General features: G+C 45.9%; 1 non-coding gene across 1 annotated transcript; it reads left to right on the top strand.

Annotated features, from left to right (window-relative positions):
• Nucleotides 1–1,414: 1,414 nt before the first annotated feature.
• Nucleotides 1,415–1,551, top strand: LOC129671848 (small nucleolar RNA SNORA17). Its single transcript, XR_008719435.1, has one exon. It is a non-coding gene; the product is annotated as a small nucleolar RNA SNORA17 (small nucleolar RNA).
• The last annotated feature ends 10,072 nt before the right edge of the window (nucleotides 1,552–11,623 follow it).

The following is an 11,623-nucleotide window of genomic DNA, read 5'->3' on the forward strand; positions in this document are numbered from 1 at the left end:
TATTTATTTATTTATTTATTTATTTATTTATTTATTTATTTATTTATGGTTTTTCAAGACAGGGTTTCTCTGTGTAGTCCCGGCTGTCCTGGAACTCACTATGTAGACCAGGCTGGTCTCAAACTCACAGCCATCTGCCTGTCTCTGCCTCCTGAGTGCTGGGATTACCACCACGACCTGGCTTTTCTCTTTCATTCAAACAAAGATTTGTTTTTCTGAATGCACACATGTTTGGGTGCCCACAGAGGCCAGAAGAAGGCATCAGATGTCTGGGAGTTACAGGTCACTGTGAGGTGCCCAGCGTGGGAGCTGTGAGCTGGGCTCAGGTTCTCTGCAAGATCAGCAGGCCCTCTCACCTGAGGAGCAGTCTCTCCAGCCTCCTGCTTTTCCTCACTCAGGAAAGCAGAACCTTTTCTTTTTCATGCTTTTCCTGAGCTTTGGGGTTGCTACTCTTCTTTGGTCTTGCTCAACCCTAACCGCTTCTCTCACCACAGGGTGCTTACAAATGACATGGCTTTCTCTCTTCTTCTGCATCTTTCTTCTCCGCTGAGCCATGAGTGGATGTCCATTGAGCCACCTTCTCAGCCCCAAAGGTCATTCTTTAGACATGTCAGAGTTTTTGGCAGCTTGAAGCAGATAAAGCTATCTACAAATCTCTCCAGTTAGTCATTGGCAGGAGGCAGAACATCCACAGTGCCACCGATAGCATGGCTAGTATGTGTGTCACTTCTCCTTTTGCCTTAGGCAAAATGATAATTTTGCCTTAGGCAAAAATGGTATAATGCCAGCTTCTGAAGCCATCACTGAAGTGGGTGGCTGGTAGCTGGGGAGGTGGATGCTGGATCAGGATGTCTCAAGAGAAGGAACAAGCTTTTATACTTCTGGAAAGAGGAGAGAACTGTCCAGGCTTCTTATAAGATAAACAGATGTATTAGTTTCATTGTGGTTACTAAGGTGGTTTGAAGGAGAAATGCAGGCATTTGAACACCTGATCCCTAGTTGGTACTGTGTGTATGAGGTTTAGGAAGTGCAGCCTTGCTGGAGGAAGTATGTCACAGTGGGTGGGCTTTGAGAGTATAGAGTCTCACCCTGCTTCTAGTTCACTCACTCTGCTTTGTGGGTGTTTCTGCTGCCGTGTCTGGCACTTGCTGCTATGCTTTCCTGCCATGATGGGTTCATCCCTCTGGGTCTAAATGCTAAAATTAACACCTTCCTTAAGTTGCTTTTGGCCACAGTGTTTTATCATGGAACATAAAAGTAACCAATACAGTATTTACATTATTGTTTCTGAACATTTGAGTTGGGGAATGGAGTGCTGCAATCATTCCATCAGACCTTGTTAGCTGGGTCACAAAGCAGAAGTTGTAAAGACAGAGATGACTGAAGAAACAAGACCCAAAGAGCAAGAGATTTCCCTGCCCCTAAAGCAGTGCCAGTGTGTCTGCTGTGTCACATGTGCGTCAGTAGTCAGTGGGTGGCAGAGAGGAGAGAGGCTATGTTAATGCTCACTCTTCTGACCCTGAACATCTGAATGATTAGTAACTTGACACTTGCTGGAAAAGGTGAGTTTGATAAGACCATCAGTTCAGTGCCATGCAGGCCAGGATGTGGGGAGTGAGCCAGAGCTGAGATGAACCTGTCTGGGGCCACTCGGGCAGGCCTGGGTGAAGGGTGATCCCAAGATAATGACCAGATGGGCACCATGGGGCCCAGACAGGGAGCTACCCTGAGATAACCATTAGTCCAGCACTTTGCAGGTCTAGGAGGCAGACCATATCCAAGACACCCCTGCCTGGTGCCATAATACACAAGTGGGGCATACCACTCCTGAGACCATGCCTAAGACAACAAAAGTAAGTGGTAGGAAATGGAAGAAAAAGAGAAACAGAAGGATGGGGCCACAATGAAGACACGCAGAACTGGACCCTCAGGGTGGTGAGGAACAGCTTGATGTGAGTACAAGGTGATGCCACCTGGGACCATGGTGAGGTCCTGGCTTGTGCTGCCACAGGTTGGCCATGTTGTCGGGAAGTGGGCCCTGGGGTATGAAAGCAAGAGATATGACCTCACCCCTAGCCACCTTCAGTATAGGGAGACCACAATCATGAGATATTTGTTAATTATTGTGTGTTCCCCTCCCCTGTATCTGTCTTCCTCAGCTCCCAGGACCAGCTTGAGGGTGGTGGGACGGCACCATGACCCTGTGTTCATAACCAAATACCAGAGGAGGAAGTGGGCAGAGAATGGGATCCCCTGGGGTCTCAGTGAAACCATAACTTCTAAAAGACCCATAGTCTGGCAATAGGCCATTTGGCAGCATTCATGGCTTCCACTTTCTTGACCTGGGTGTGGTGGACCCATGGTATAATGCCAGCTGCCTTCTCCGCTATAGCAGTGGGGAGAACCATTATGTGGGGCCCTTTCCAGTTGGTTCCAGTGCCCCTTTGGCTACCTCTTTGACTCAGACAGTGTCACCAGACTCAAGCAAGCTGAAACTGATGATGGACTCTAAGGTCAGCTGGGTTTCTCAGATAAATAGACTTCATGAAGAACCGGAGGGTCTGTCATGACTTGAGAGGAATGGCTAGAGAGTTCTGCCAGCTCTGATCTCCAGTTGGGAGATCAACAGCTGCCTCTAACCTGGGAAACAGTGGGAAAGCAGCTGGTAAATCCCTTTCTATACGGAGTGCAATGGCCCAAAGCACAGCAAAGAAATCTGTCCATCCTTTGCTGGACTCTAGTGAGAGTTTTGTTAGAATTTCTTTTAACGTCATTATTATTATTATTATTTATTTTTCTGACCTGTCCAGAACTCTTATGTCTATATGCAAAGTGACGTTTTTTACTTTAGGTCTAAAGCTTTAGTGAGGTTTTGAAAGCCAGGCCATTGTAGGACTCATTGCTAAGGGAGGTCAAATCGAAAGACCACTTTCTGTAGGAAGTTTCTACCTACTATTTGACCAGTTTCCGTCCAGGTGGTGATGCTTTTGCTCACCTGGAAAAGGTATCTACAAAAGCTAGGAAGTGCTTGCACCCTCCCCTGGCAGGCCAGATCTTGGTGAAGTCAGTATTTTCAGAGACTGCCAGGGTGTTGTTCTTTTATTTGGACCCAGTCCTGGGCAAGGGCTCTCTGTTTGGATTTGCTTGAGCACAAACCCAGCATCTGGCTGAGACATCCTGTACCATGCTGTCCAGTCCAGGTCTAACACACCTAGTTCTGAGGAACTCGGAGTTTTGTGGACTCCAGATGAGTAGCCTGGTGAAGGTCAGTTATCAGAGGCCTGCCAGAGGTTTTTGGAAAGATGATTTTCCCTCTGGTTCCTCCATCAACCTGTGACTATCTTCTTTACCATGGTCTCAGGGAGAACTTGGTCAGGGAATGTCATCAGCATATTAATTGGCCCCACTGCTCTTAGGGCCATTTATCATTTGTCAGGCAGCCAAGTCAGCATTCTGGCAATTTGTAGGCAAAGCCAAATAGCCTGTAGGAGGGCCAGGATTTTTCTTCGATTTTAATGCTTTTTTACCCAGAAGTGAGAAGCCATATTTTTTAAATAGACCATGCTATGAACGTTCCCACTGGTAAAAACATAGCAACTGTCCATGTGCATGGTGGTGGACTTTTCCTTTCCCCACCAGAAAGCTTGGGTGAGATCAATCAGTTGTGCTGTCTGGGCTGAGGTACCTGGACTGGGCCCAAATTGTTTCAGCTAAAGTAACTACTGCAATTGCTATGTACCTGGTTTCATCTTTCATCTTGTGACAGCCATAGATGAAGCACGTGTGTCATCAGGCGAAAGGGTTGCAAGATTGATGGCAGCTGGTTTCTCAGACCAGACTCAAAGTTGGTCCAGGAGTAGAGCTTGGTGCTGGGTCACACCGTCATTACACAGCCAGCCTTGGTTGTAGTGTTCCTTGGAGGAGGGCCTCAGCTATGTCATGGGGGTGGCTAGGGTATAAGATTCTCATCCAGAATTTACTTGTTTAGTTTTTTAAAATTATTTTTAGACTAGCAGTAGCTGCCACAGGTTTTAGACAAGTGGGCTATCCTGTGGCTACAGGGTCCTGTCATTTGGGCAGCTATGTCCCAAGGTGTTTCCATGTCCCCAAAGTTTGGGTGGAAAGCTTTTTTGTCTTTTGTTTTGTAGTCAAACAGATGGAAAGGTTTTGAGACACCAAGAAGTATGAGGGCTGGAGCCAAAGTCAGAGCTGTTTTTAAAGCTTCAGATGTCTTTGGTTTGGCTCAGGTCAGATTAGGGCTCAGATTAGGGCCCTCCCCACCTTGCTGGTATCTAGAGGCTCTTGTTGTTCCCACAAACTCTAGTATCCAGAGGCCGTAATATCCAGCTGTGCCTAGGAACTCCTGAACCTGTTTCTTAGTCTTTAGAGTTGGGATCTGAAGGATGATGACAGCAATCCTACTCTGAGACAGGCTCCTTTTGCCTCCCCTCAGCGGGTAGCCAAGATAGGCGGCCTCTAATGTACAAAGTTGGGCTTCCTTAGCTGACATTTTGTAGTCCAAGCTTGTAACTCTGGCAGCGGCTCCTCACTGTCCCCTTTATAATCCATTTTCCAGGAAAACCTCTCCCAGAAAAGCTGGAGGTCAGTATTTAGTGTCTCATCAAGTAGTGTTGGGAATTTTTTAATGTCTGGGACAACCTGTCCCATGTAAGTTGCCTACTGTAACCTCCCTCTGGGTCTGTCCATTTATAAGCAATGATGGGTTAGTTCACCTCTGCTGATGGGAGGCTGAAGAACACATCTTTCAGACACTGTACAGGTTTCTCTGGAAGAATCAGGCTCATGAGAATCAGAAGTCCCAGGTTTCTTCACTGGCAGGAGCAGTGTATTTCAGGGTGACTGGCAGGACACCGGAATGCCTGTCTCTTCGAGCTAAGCAATATGGACTGTAATTTCCCCTTTCATTTCTAGGGTCATTGGGTATTGTTTAATGTAGATGGAGGTAGCTGAACTGGTTATTTGAACAATTGTGGGAGCTTGGTGTTAGGCTAGTCCTGGGCTTGGTTTCTGTCATACCCTGGGAATCTTTGTTGTCACTTTGAGAGACTCTGACTGTATCTTTTGATTAGAGGCAGACCTTTCAGCTCAGAGACCATCTTCTGACAGAAGGTCAGACACCAAAATTTTGCTGGTTATCTGTAAGTCTAACGGAGTCTCATTATCAGAAAAGGTGACAGTAACTTCAAAAAGGTCTGTCTCAATCAGTTTTATGTTGTTAAACACCTGCTGAGCTTTCTTCAGCAACTGGGACCTACGTATGCCTTTAAAATAGTACAACTTTTGAGCCAAACATAGTGGCACATGCCTGTAATTCTAGCACTGAGGGAGGCAGAGGCAGGCAGATCACTGTGAGTGTGGGGCCAGCCTGGTCTACAAAGAGAGTCCATGACAACCAGGGCTACACAGTGAAACCCTGTTTCAGAAAACCAAAGGAAAAAAAGTCTACTTTTTATCTTTTTCCTTTTTTTTTTTTTAAGATTTTATGTATTTATTAATTATTCAGTATTCTGCCTGCATGTGTGCCTACACACCCGAAGAGGGCACCAGATCACATTATAGATGGTTATGAGCCACCATGTGGTTGCAGGGAATTGAACTCAGGACCTTTGGAAGAGCAGCCAGTGCTCTTAATCTCTGAGCCATCACCAGCCCGGGTAACTTTTTTCTAATGTCTGGGTATGACTGGGTGACAAAGGAAATCTTTTTAGCGCCTATCTTTATTTAATCCTTCTGAAAAGGACCTTGTGTAAAAACACATTCTTGGTCAGTATTGGACAGAAGGAAAACCTGTGGTTCAGGGTGCACTCTCTGACAATGATTCCCCCTTACAGACCAGAAGAGGTGTTTCTCTTTTTCAGAAAATGTTCAGTTTGTATTTTTCAATTATATGGATCATTGGTCATAAAGTGACATAAATCATGAAAGAGAAAGGAGCGGAACTTTCTCTTTTCCTACGGGCTCAGCCTAAAGAAGCTGTTCTCTTTCCGTGGGGCTGCTTGGAGCAGGTAGGAAGAGGAACAGAATGAGTGGGAAGCTTGGGGAACAACTTTCCCCTCCCTGTGTGCTTTCTGCTTAGGTGGCAGGGGCCCTGGATGAGCCACCCAGCCCCTCCCATCTTCACAAGGGACCAACTCTGACCAAGACCAGGAGTAAAGCAACAAAACAAACAAGCCCTCCTGCTTCTGGAGTGGGACAGGTGAAGATTTCTTTTTCTTTTTTTTTGGGGGGGGGGGAGACATACCTCTGGGCAACCTGGCAGGGACAAAACTATTTGGGTCCCCAATAGGAGGGCAGCTAAATTTTAAGCAAGGGGGTTCTCACACCACAGAAAGCCACTATTCAATATAGAGAAACAGAACCTACAGAAACACACAGAAGCACACACACGCACACACACACACACACACACACACAGAGAGAGAGAGAGAGAGAGAGAGAGATAGTAAAGACAGCCAGGGCTGCTGGCACACATTCATCCACTTGAACAGGGGAACCAGGGATGTCCCACACCTTGATCGCACTAATCAGACACTGGATCAGTGGCCTCATCTGAGCCCTCCTGTGTGTCAAACAAAAGGCACCTCAACCAGATGTACCTCCGAGGTGACAGACCAGGTGACTTTCTAATTTATATCCTTTTGGGGTGGAGCTATCAGAACTCTCCAAAGCTGAGGCAGCAATTGATTAAAGGGAGCCAGGGAAACCTGGAATGTCTCAGGTTGCACACCCTGTAGGAGTCCCCTGACAAACACACTCTTCCTGGGTCCAAGGTGATCTGAGACCCTTGGTGTCTTGAGGTCTGGTCTCTGGGATCATGGCAGGACTCCCAGAAGTGTTGTGTACTCACTAGAGAAGACTGCTCAGACATGGGTTTAAGCCAAGAGGAAATCTTATTAGCCAGCAGGGGACTACACGGGGTGTTCAGGATCCCAGTGCAGCACCAAGCCTTTCTCAGGGTGAGCTTTTAAGCATGAAAACCATGTTCTGGCTTGACATGTTTCAGTTAACAAGAACAGTTACGGGGAAGTGTAACTACATACCCCAAAAGCATGGTTAGCACACGTAAAGACTTTTTCACAACTATGGATTTTTATGGCTTAGGTATTTGTTTTCCTTTTGGCAAGTGGTGCTATGTATATGCTGAGTTTCATGGCCCCAGCATGGAGTCAGTAGGCTTAGGGCGCCTACTATGGTCTGAGGACCTGATACACATAGGCAGGCAAAACTGTCATAATCATAAAATCACAAAATAAGCCTAATTTTAAAATGGTCAGTCATGATGACATAAGTCTGTAATTTAAGCACTTTGGAGGCAGAGGGAGGAGGATCTCTGTGAGTTCAAGATCACCTGGTCTACATAGTGAGTTCCAGGCCAGCCAAGGTTCCATAGTAGGACTTTGTCTTCAAAAATACTCTCAAATAAACAAATGAAGAAATGCCCCCATAAAAAATGAGGAGCAGAACCAGCTTGTTTTCGGGTCCTAGCGAATTAGAAACTTCCAGCTGCATGTATGGGAGGTAAGGTAAGAATGTGCAGATTCTCCTACCCCCTGGACACTCCCCTCATCTCACTGCTATTCCAGGTGAGGCATCTTCTACTTTATCAGGAGTGTGGGATGCAACTCGACACTGAAGAGATTCAGTACTAAGATGAATACAGCACTGAGTATGTAAGCTACTATGTAGCACTGAGTAGATACAGTTCTGAGATGAAAACAGTACTGAGATGGATAGAGCACTGAGTAGGTAAAGCACTGAGTAGATACAGTACTAAGTTGGTATAACACTGAGTAGGTACAGTACTGAGTATATACAGTACTAAGTAGATACAGTACTGAGTAGACACAGTACTGAGTAGACACAGTATTGAGTTGGTAACAGTACTGAGTTGGTAACAGTACTGTATAGATACAGTACTAAGTAAGTACAGTCCTGAGTAGATACAGTACTGAGTACATATAGTACTGAGTAGGTACAGTACTGAGTAAGTACAGTGCTGAGTAGGTACAGACTGAGATGGATACAGGGCTTGACTACATTTTCAAGACCTCCCGAGCCTTAACCCTGCTACTAGAGGGATGTAGCTCTTGGCATCCTGTGCACCTCTGGAACTTTAGAGTTCCTGGGCTCTGCAGCAGGAAATGGCAGATAGACAGCCCTAGAATAGACCTTTGTGCTGGCCCGGGGCTCAGAGCTGTCTAAGTCTAGGTTGATACTCAGGTGATGAGATCTGTTGCTGGCCCTGCTGTGGGACATGCTTGGCCTATGCACTTCCCAGCTTGAGCCTAGCTCCTTGCTGCACACAGCCCGTGCTTGTCAGTGTCTGACTCTCCTCCTTTCTACAACTGAGGCTCCTATCCTGTGCACAGTCCTGCATTCAGACCCTGGGGTAGCTCAGTTTTCAACAACAGACTCCACTCAAGATGGCACCTAGCCAGCCAGGCCTGGTGGTATTCCTTTAATCCCAGCACTCAGGGAGGCAGAGGCAGGTAAATTGTTGAGTTTGAGGCCAGCCTGGTCTATAAAGTGAGTCCAGGACAGCCAAGGCTACACAGAGAAAGCCTTCACCCCTCCTGCCTCCCAAAAGAAAGAAGGAAAGAAAGAAAGAAAGAAAGAAAGAAAGAAAGAAAGAAAGAAAGAAAGAGAGGAAGGAGGAAGGAAGGAAGGAAGGAAGGAAGGAAGGAAGGAAGGAAGGAAGGAAGGAAGGAAGGAAAGATAGATGGCACCTAGCCATGGCCTTCTGAGTCAGAGTGGCAATGTGGGGTTTTCCTCTACCACTTACCTGAAAACTGGAGGAATCACTGTCTCACCAAAATCCCAAACTGGATTTGAAGCTTGTTAGGATTGGAAGCCTCTCCTGAGGGCAGGACTCCTGACCTTCATGTGGCTTTCCTTTTGGAAGTGGTTTCTGTTTCCTTTACCCCTGTCAGTGGGCAGCCAGGCTGAGGCTAATCAGATTGCTTCTCCCTTAGCACATCTTTCCCCAACCCTCCTCCCTACCCTTTGTCCTTTTCCTGTATCCTTTCATGAGCTTCCATAGTTCTTTCTCTTTGTTCTTGGGATAAAGTTTATTTTTATTCTGACCCTCTCATTTATTGGCTCACACAGAGGAGCCTGAAGTCTGTCATCTTCCATGGAAGTCTTCATTTCTTCCTTTTTCCTCCGCGTGGAACCCAGCCCATGAAATGGTGCACTGGGGAGAACGGAGCTAGATTTTTAACCAGGATGTATAACAGGTGGTCTCCAGGCTAGTCTTGGTCCTCTGAAACCTGCTAGGCTGGGCTTCCACTGGCCACATTTCTCTTCATATTCTTGATCTTCTGAATTTTGACCAGAATGGCTCACCAAACTCTATGTAAAGAATTCTAGGGATTTTCTAATCCACATCTCCACTCTCTTCCACTATTCTCATTCAAATTAGTTCCAAAGACTTTCAAACCATATGGTCAGGTTGATTACAAGGACTCGAGTTTTCTTTGAGTTCTAGTCAGATGGAGAGATACAATGATCTTTCAGTCTTGCTAAACAGACTCCTTGCAAGAGCCAAGTGAGGAACAAAACCAGAAATCTATGCTTGATTAACAGTTTTGTACCTGTCAGGCAAGGACTTCCTGGAACCTGTTATTAGCCTTTCATGAAAAACCTTCTCCACTGTTTTCTCAGCTCCCGTGGAAACCCCAGCATCTAAAATGAGAGTGTGAATGTTTGCTTTAGTGACCTTTGGTCTGTGGAGAATGAAGAAATCTTTTGCTTGCCCATTACTGCTACAATGTCAGGCTCTCATGACTATGGCATCAGTTCTCCCAAACACTCAGTATTGATTTTTGTGTTAATTACTTTGTAGTTGCTGTGGCTAAGTACTTCTCAGAAGCACCTTGAGTCTTCACAGCTTGTGGTTTGAGGGTCCTGTCCATCTTGGCCGGGAAGACATGACAGCAGGAGGCTGAGCACATGGCATGCACATTCTGGAAGCGGAAAGAGATGCTGGTGTTCAACTCACTTATTCCTTTGTATTCAAGATCCAACTCTTGGGATGGCTGTGCCCACATTAACAGTGGGGCTTCTCTCCTCCATTAAGCCTCTGTGGAAAGAACTTCATGGATACACCCAGAGGTTTCTTTCCATGGTGGTTCTAAATCCTGGCAAGCTGACAATGAAGAGAAACCATCACGGTGTGAGACCCCACTTGAAATTAAAGCCCCATTTGAGACTCTACTAAAATCTAACATAAGATCTGGTCTTACTCAATGACAGGCCTCAGTTCACTGTCAAAAGGAGCAGGCCTAAGTTTCCATTTCCCTGAAGTGAGTTAACATTTACTCGAAAAACCTCAGAAAATGGGCAGCCAATCAGAGGCCACCTGACCCTCTGCTGGACCCTCTGCCGGATCATTTGACAAGGCAGACACAGTTGCTTGACTGCTGACCAGCCCAAGAGTTGCCTGCACTTTTTGTTTTGTTTTTGCCTCTGCTTATAAGTTTGCATGCTCTAATCACACTAACCCACCCTGAAATTCCCCCTTGAGTACCTATAAAAGAAACCTGTCAGGTCAATTTGCAGTTCTTTGCCATTTTGCTTTCCACAGGCAGGGACCCCAGTGCACTGGAGTTCTGCAGAATAAAACTGTCTTTGCTGTTTGCGTACTATTTGAGTTTGGGGTGTTTTCTTTACTGAACTCTGGACTCTAACATAGGTGCCCAACTGGATTTACTGTAGAAAGGCAAGTGTGTTAGTCACCTTCCTCCCTGCTGCAACAAAAGCAGAAGCACTTTAAGGGTACCCATGTCTTCAGTGTAGGGAGGGCATGGAACTGTCTTGTTTTAGCTTCTCTGAGGAAACCCTACCCTCCTCACTAGAGGCACATGTCATGCCTCTAGAAGTATTCACAAATGAACTGAGACCAAAAGTGAGACAAAGGTGCTCACTGTTGCCAGGATTAGCTTTGTTCTGAAGGGGTCAGCTGACATCAGATCTGGACAGATGAGTTGCTGGAGTGTGACCTATGGGCCTGACATTTGCAGCTTCTCCAGCTGAGGGCCCTATGGCTCAGTATGTGAGGAACTCCCCAAGAACAGGGAGGAGTTGGCTGCAGCTTAGCCAGAGGGATGACTGGAGCCCACCACCTGGGGTCCAGGAAACAGGATTTCATTCAGGAGGAAGTCACCAGGGCTTGTGTCGAATAAAACACCTCATTGTTTTGCCCTCCCAAACAAGGGAACAGAAGGTCCCAGAAGGACATTTTGAAGAGACTTTGAGTTCCTGATTTTTTTATTCCATGAGTTTAATCAAATCAGATGATATTTCATCTTCTGGCAGTATATATTATGGTGAGTTTGTAATAAATGCATAGGAAATTAAATATGAGCTGGGGGTGTGGCATATGCCTTTAATTCCAGCACTCAGGAGAACAGAGGCAGTGGATTTTTATGAGTTCTGGTCTACATAGTGAGTCCCAGGATAGCCGGAGCTATGTAGCAAGACTCTGTTTTTAAAAAAAATAAAGCTAATTATGAAAAATTAAAATTCCACAATTGACAGATGTGTTACAGGTATATTTATATGTGTGTTACAAAAGCCTTTCTATGTCCCAGCTGTGAAATGT

Source organism: Psammomys obesus, unplaced genomic scaffold (genome assembly GCF_907164565.1).
Source record: "Psammomys obesus unplaced genomic scaffold, mPsaObe1.curated_primary_1811, whole genome shotgun sequence".
NCBI lineage: Eukaryota > Metazoa > Chordata > Mammalia > Rodentia > Muridae > Psammomys > Psammomys obesus.